This window comes from Myotis daubentonii, chromosome 2 (assembly GCF_963259705.1).
Source record: "Myotis daubentonii chromosome 2, mMyoDau2.1, whole genome shotgun sequence".
NCBI lineage: Eukaryota > Metazoa > Chordata > Mammalia > Chiroptera > Vespertilionidae > Myotis > Myotis daubentonii.
The window spans coordinates 57,143,389-57,151,596 of record NC_081841.1 but is presented as its reverse complement, the minus strand read 5'-3'; positions in this window follow the sequence as shown (position 1 = coordinate 57,151,596).

Genomic DNA, 8,208 nt, shown 5'->3' with positions numbered 1-8,208 from the left:
GCCTCCTGATACATTTTTGCTTGGTGGGCACCTCCAAAGACGCCCTCCTTCATCACCTCTGACTTAGTTTAGCAGCAGCTCTTTCAAGTCCCTGCTAATCCCAGAGATCAAGGGGTGATCAGTCCTCCCTGCCATTCCCTTGCTGCCCCCACCCTTGGCTCCTGCCGAACTCCGGGAGACACCACATCATCAAAGAACATTATTCATGGTGAACCTTTGCTGAAGCCCAGCTTCCCTGGTGCCAGGGCTTGGGGGCAGGGTTGGATGGGTTGGTGAGGGGGGGGGGTGGCTGATGCAGAGCTGGGACCCAGGAGGCTTTAATCGTCAGCCTTGACATTCTTCCTCCTGCATGCCCAATTCTCTCCAGCCCGCCCTGCTTGGACCTCCTCCAGATTGGTGGGGGGAGCAGGTGGGAGATGGCTAGGTCCAATTAGAGCAGCCCCTGAGCTTCTCAGAGACATGAGCCAGTCATGCCATTTACATGACAACAGCCTCCCACGTCTCTCCCCCATCCCACCAAAGGCTCCCAAACAGTCCTGGCCCTGTCAGGTGGGTAATGGGGAGCTTTGGATGAGGCCCCATAAGCCTTTCACATCATAAAGGGGCCTTGAGACCCAGCTGCTGCCCTCACTCAGGGGTGAGCATGGGTGGGGCCCTGTGCAGCCAGAGGGACTTTTTTCAATATGACCCAAGTCCCAGGGTGGGTGGGTTGCTGGGAGTGGAGAGCTACGCATTTCAGGACCCTAACTGCACTGCAGAGTCTCTGTGGAGGATCCACATTGTGAATTGCAATGCAAGAAGCTGGGCTGAAGCTTTCTTTTTTGTTTTATAAAGAAATTTTTATTGAGCACCTATTATATGCCAAACATTATGGAGCTAGGGATCCAAAGCAAACAGAACAGGCAAAAGTCCTTACCCTTATGATGCTGACATCCTGGTGCAGGGTGGGGTAGGTATTTAGTATGTTGGATGTAGTCCGTGCATGAAGAAGAGAAACAGGTGGGGGATATGGAGTATGAAATGGTAGTAATTTCAAATAAGGTGATTGGGGAAGGTGTGGGTGAGCAGGAGGCTTTGTAGTAAATACACAACGGAGCTGTGGTTCCCTCCCCTGTGGGAAGCCGTCCACTGTCGATACTCTCATGCGAGTGCACCAAGGAACTCGAGCCGATGGGCCTTGGACGATGGGCAGGGCTAGTACTGTGCACCATTGTTATGTTGAGATAGCGGTGGCTCAAAGCAATTTCCTGACCTGATAGCCTCCAAGTAAATGGACCTTGCTGATTGTCACTGATCTTTATTGACCTTAGAGACAGTCTGTCTGCTACCTGTTTGCCATGCTTTACTGAGGGCAAGATGTGTATCTAAAACTGAATAAAAAGCAGATAAGGCCAGGTTTCAGGGTGCCCTCTCCAAGAGAGAGGCCTCCGTGAGAAGAAATAAGTCATCTTTCCTGTCAAAAAGCAGTGTAGACGGCTGCCATTTTGGCCTGTGTAACTTGGCAGCTGCCGTGTTGGCCGCATGGCTCGCAGCTCCCCCGGGGGCCCCCATCTAGGAACAGCAAAGGCCAGCCCTCCCTTTGAATCAGCCAATCGCAAAAGACTGTGCGCCCGAGCTCCAGTCAAGAGCAAGGGACAGGTCACGTGCGTCAGGGATCATAAAGCCGAGCAGACCACCTGCTGGGTGTGCACCTGCTTCCAGACCACGTGTAAAGATGTTTGCCTTGCTGCCTGCCTCCCGAGTATGTTTTGTGTCCTTCTAGGACCCCTGAATTTGGGGTTTGCCTTATTTATAACAATTTGGGGGTGCATCTGGAATACCATTTGTCGTCACAGGGAAATTGGACCCCTCTCCTGAGGAGGTGCGCCCCGCTGCCAAGTTGCGGTGGCCTGAGTGAGGAGGGACAGCCATTACCCCTGGGCCGACTATGAGCTCGGGATCGAGAGTCAGCCAGCAATGCAGGAAGGGCCCAAGCAAGACCCGCAGCAATCAGGTAACCTCATGCGTGAGCCAAGGTGGGAAATTGGACTGAGTACTACTTTGATGATTGGGTATCTTCAGAGGTCAGGCATATGTGACTGGGATGTGTCTTGGACATAAACCGAGTGCGGAGTTCTGATCTGCGGTTCTGTTCTTTTGCAAGAGAAACGGCCAGAGAGGGATGAAGCAGATTTTGGGGAGTACGGGAAACCTCCAACATGGGGTATTGAGTACATACTAGTCACAAAGGACCTGCTGAGGATGGGAACAGAAATTCTAGGCCTAGGGAATACAGTCTCCCAAAATAGTCCATTGGGAGAATGCTGAGATTCTGGGGAGGCAAGTTCCTGAACCACGGACAGAAGACATTGCTCTTGGTGTAAACTTTCAGTGTTGTGCACACTTGTATGAGTGTTTGTTGATGTTTTGTGTCTCTTTGTTTTTTGTTTAATTTGTTTAAAGATAGGGCAAGTCCCACTTTGGGGAAGCCCAGTTACGGGTGGTGAAGCTGAACACGTGACAGAGTTTGAAGGAACATCCCAGCAGCTGCCAAGAATCCTTATTCTTGGGGATTCATCCTGCTCTCCCTGGCAGGGTGTTGGCCCGCCAGAAACTCTTAGCTACTGAGATTTCTGTCTGTATGTCTGTAATGCAATTTTGGCTAACTTTTAGGGACTTTAATTTGCTCTTCCCTGATTTATGATTTTGCTGTGCTGGGTTAAAATTTTAAGATTCTAAGGTTGATTTAAAAGTGTAATATTTGTGAAGGTTGCAACCTAGGAAGTTAAAACAAAGGCAGCTAATTCCAAGCCTAACAAACCATTATCTTCCCCACCTGAGGCAAAGTGGGAGGGGAAAAAAAGAAGAAGAAGAAGAAGAAAGCCATTTTACTCTGAGCAAAAGCCCTGAGGTTTTTAAGCGGCAGAAAGGGAGGCAGTACTTGTCGAGCTTGGCACGGTGGAGAATTTTGCAAAACACCGCCCAGCATCACATCCATTAAACATCTGCTTGGCAGCATTGGTATCAATGTGGACAGGGACCAGAACGGGACCAGGACGGGAAGCGGATAGCCCACGCCTGCTTGTGATGTCACAAACCCACACAGGCCAGCCGAGGCAGAACTGAGGCTGGCTATGGAGCAGTCACAACTTTGCGGCTTCTGTGCCCTTGAGGGTAGGGCAGCAAGGAAATGGGCAGGCGGCAGGCGTGTCCTCCCAGCGTTTTCTCTGAGACATTCAAAGTATATTGTATCTGTGATGTTACTAAAATATAAAAATGTAATAGCCAAGTTGAAAATAATTAATTCTGTGGTCAAGACCAATTCTTTTTTTAAAAAAAAAATATATTTTATTGATTTCCCACAGAGAAGAAGGGAGAGGAATAGAGAGTTAGAAACATCGATGAGAGAGATCGACCAGCCGCCTCCTGCACGCCCCCCATTGGGGATGTGCCCTCAACCAAGGTACATGCCCTTGACCGGAATCGAACCCGGGACCCTTGAGTCCGCAGGCCGGCGCTCTATCCACTGAGCAAAACCAGTTCTGCAAGACCAATTCTTTAATGCTACAACTGGTTTAAGTTTTAATAATCTTTAAATTGGGTATATTTGATAGCTTTTCCGAATGTAATATTTTGAGAATTTAACTGAGAGACAGCTTTGTGACATCTCAAGGGCCCTGAGGTGACACAAAGGTCTACTCTCTACCTAAAAAGAAATATTTTTGAACTAAATTCGACCAATACAATATACATGAAATTACATAAGGAATCAAGCTACGCAGGCTGGGTTGGGTAACAAGATTAATGCCCCCATGATAATGGGCAGTTCTTGCTTGGGGGCATATGACTCCCAGCCAGATTAGTGTGTACTTTCCTTGAACAGAAAGAGCAATCACGGTTATTGGTCAAGAAAATGCTTTAGGTAATAATTGGCTTTAAAATCTCAAAGTTGTTAAGATATAATAAGTAAATGTAACCAAAATGAAGAATTTGGATAAAACCTTTTCAGTAATAATTACAAATATGTTAATAATGAAAGTCCAGTGACTCAAGAGGAGACAGACTGTGCTCTCTGTTGGAGGAAGGGGCCAGCCTGTTTAAAAAAAAAAAAAAAAGCCTAGCCAAAACCGGTTTGGCTCAGTGGATGGAGCGTCGGCCTGCGGACTGAAAGGTCCCAGGGTCGATTCCGGTCAGGGCATGTACCTTGGTTGCGGGCACATCCCCAGTAGGGGGTGTGCAGGAGGCAGCTGATCGATGTTTCTCTCTCATCGATGTTTCTAACTCTCTATCTCTCTCCCTTCCTCTCTGTAAAAAATCAATAAAATATATTTAAAAAAAAAAGCCTAAAAGAGAATAAGGACAGACAGGAATGAGACCCTTGCCCTGCCTTCCCCTTCCTATGCAACCAGGGGAATGATTTGAAAGTTGGCGATGGCTATCTGGGAAAGGGAGCACCTGGCTGGCCCTGGTGTGCTTCCAGCAGATGTAAGATTTCCAAACCCGGGAGCCCCAGTGGGACTCAGAACCTGAATAAGGCCTTCAATATTCAGCAAGGCAAAGAAGGGTCTTCCGAATTTACCACGACTAAAACATCAAATGAGAAAGTGCTCTGGGCCAGCCCCTCAGGACCTGTTGGGCCAAGAAATAATACAAGTTACATTTTGTCACCAATAGTTGGCCTGACATTTCAAGAAAACTGCAAAGGTAGAGAACTGGAAGGATAGAAGTGCAGAAAAGCTGTTAAAAGAGGCTCAGAAGATCTATGTACATAAAATAAGGCAGAAAGAGAAAACTAACATAATGTTCACAATTTTAAAACAAGTGGCCTAGGGAAGGGCTGGCCACAGCAGTAACCTTAACATGTTATCTCTAAGGAAAAATCTGGCAGTTTAAATCCAAGCGCCTAGAGGCCTGGGAACAGCCTGCTCCCTCCTCCTCCTCCTGCCTCTAGCCTCATATGCCTATACATAATTTTCCAAAGTCTTTGGTAATTTAAGGGCTTTGGAACATTGCTGGATTAAATGATAAACATCTAAATATATTTTTTTAAAAGGGAAACATTAATTGCTAGACACATTTTAATTTGCCTGCTCTTAGTTTTTATCACAAAAGGTCTCTTGTACTTTGTTGAAGGTATATTTTCTTGAAAGTAAAAGTGCATTTAAAGTACGTTCATAAATGTTAATTTAAGAAACGCTGGCTGTTTACTTTTTAGTAATCATTGAAAAATTAAGGTTTCTAAGAATGAAGAATTCTAATACATTTTAAAGAAAAAAAAAAGAGAAAAGGCCTGTACGAGTTGCTGATGGTATGACAGGAAGAAAGAATATTAGAGTAGAAATACTTAATGGAAGGACTGAGGCATGGTTATGCATTTTGAAGGAAAAAGGAGGTGGTTTCTAAAGGTGGTTATTTCTGGAAGTTGTAAAAATGTTTTTGAAAGTTGTAAGAATGTCCATGGAAGTTATAAGAAGTTTATAAAAAGAAATGTTAAAAGGAAATTGATTAAATGATACAGGTCAGTAAGCCAGGACAAGCAGAGCAGGGAAAATGAAATATTAAAACAGCAGTTTGACATCCTTCCTAGGGTTTGAATTTGAGGAAAAGTGTTGTTTTTACCTAGCATTGGCTGTAGGCGATTCCAATAGGCCCTGGAATGCCTCAAGATCTCCCTACAGTGGAAACTAGGGACCAATTTCTTAAGAACAATGTACTGGGTATCTCTTCTACTCTAATCTCTCTGAGGTTAGAAGGCCTCCTGACCCAAAGCCCTCTTGAGTTTCCGGTTCATTGCCATTGACCAGAGTATCATGCTCTAATCAAGACTTGGAAGGGAAGCAAGTTGGAACCCTCCTGGGAAGGATCTTACCTGTCTTGCTTACCACAGAGACTGCTGTTCAGACTGCAGAGCGAGATTGGACCCATCTCACACGGGTTAAGGGTGGACACACCTCAACTTGGACAGCCATACCAGGACATATCCCCTTGAAACTGAGACTAAAAACTGAACTCTCTTAATAACCATCATGTACTGGGCTCTCTTTGCTTTAGGGATCTGGCTAATTGCAGGGGCTTACAATGTGGGCTGGAGAAATGAGTACAATCTGGATCATGCTTACCCAGTTAAGTTATTGATTACAGATAACTTGAATGACTTGGATATTTCAGCCTTTAGCTCAAAAGATTGGCTAGGACTAGATTTAGGAGTAGGTGTCACAGGACAAGATCTCCTAGGCCACTGCCACTACCATGCAAATAGAAGTAGCATATAAGGGAAGGAATGCCTGGGTGGAATGGATTAAATATTCTGTACACGCCCTAAATAAAAGTGACTGTTACCTTGTGTGACAGGAAGGCTAGAGGCCCAAGTGGTCCCATTTCCACTCGGATGGACCTCAGACAGTAACGGGATGGAATGTGTGCTTGTCTTGTACCAGGAGGAAACCGCCTGGGGAAGCGCTTCCTGTGAGACTCTAGTCTTGTTCCCGTTCAACAGAGTAAAGAGCGAGGACCCCCAGAATGATCCGGCCCCGTCCTCCGACGTAAACTATACCTCCTGCCTCTCAAGGGGGGAAACAGTGCTCAGAGATTTTGAGAAATTTCTCCGGATGTGTCCGTGGTGGAGTGTCCTCGGGAGCCCATCAGGCTGCACTGTCGATACCCTGTGCTGATGTCTGGTGGTGTCATGGGGACCCTTCCTTGGGCCTTGCCCAGCAGTTCGAGTGGACCTTGCGCTCTGATACAATTGGCTATCCCTTTCACATTATCCTATCGTAAACCTTTTTCAATGGTCAGACAGACCAGGGAGAGGAGAGAGTCCAGGGCGCCCCCTTTGATCCCCATATACACACAGGTCCCATTGGGGTTCCAGGAGAAGTGCCAGGTGAGTTTAAGGCTAGAAATAAGATTGCTGCAGAGTTTGAGTCTGTCCTGTGCTGGCAGCCCCCTGTGAACAGGAATGTGGTGGGTTAGTTGTACTTCCTATAATAGCAAAGGCTCGTTAACTACACTCGAGGCGCAGCTAAGAGGATAGTGAACAGCTAGATGCCACCAGCAGGATGACCTGGGAGAACAGGTTGGCCTTGGATCTGATTCTGGCAGAAAAAGGAGGAAGATGTGTAATGTTGGGGGCCGTTGCTGTACATTCATCCCTGACAACACAGCAGACGGACCGTCACTGAGGCCCCAAGGCATTGGCAGCTATAGCTGATGCGTGAGCTGGAACCTGGGACCGAGGGTCCTTTCTCTGATGCCCTAGAGCAGTGATGGCGAACCTTTAGAGCTCGGCGTGTCAGCATTTTGAAAAGCCCTAACTTAACTCTGGTGCCGTGTCACATACAGACCTTTTTTGATACTTGCAACCATAGTAAAACAAAGATTTATATTTTTATATTTATTTTATGTATTTAAATGCCATTTAACAAAGAAAAATCAACCAAAAAAATGAGTTCGCGTGTCACCTCTGACACACGTGCCATAGGTTCGCCATCACTGCACTAGAGTGATGGTGTCCACATTCGCCCCTTTGATTAGAAGTTACAGCGATGGGATGTCACATCATCCCATGTGGGGGGGGGGCTTATCCACGGGTTAATCGAAACCGCATTGACCAAACAGCAAATTAGTCTTCCCCTAGACACTGTAGAGCATGAAAGGTGTTTGCTTTGCTGCCGGGCTCCCGAGTATGATTTGTGTTCTACCAGGACCCCTGGATTTGGGGGCTCGCCTTATTTCTAACACAAGAGAGAGGTCTCCACCTGGCCCCCATGCCTTGTAAATTCATATTTCTTGTCTCGTGTTTTCATTTGTGCGTCGGTCGGCCCCTTCTTCAGATCCTGAACCGCTGCCGTAAAAGGTTGCGGCGCTCCCCAGTCTCAAGGTGTAGAAGAGTACCAGGTCCCAAATCGCCAAGTCTCTTGGAGAGGCGGTCACCACGGGGAGGTTTAGCGTGACAAAACCTGAACCTGAGGCTGTTCTCCAGTACTTGTATGTCCTGGAGCGTGTGACTCAACTTTTGGAGCCTCAATTTCCTCATCTGAAAAATGGGAATATTTCCTACTCACATGGGGGTGGTGACGAAAATCGAATGAATTGTTCTGTGCCAGCGTTGCAAACATTTAAATCCTGCTCCCATTGTCAATGATGGAAGTGACGAGTGGCGCAGAAGCGGCTTTCGCTTGGCCGCTCCCTGATCTCTCTCAGCAGCACCTTTCCTCTCTGGGTCTCCTT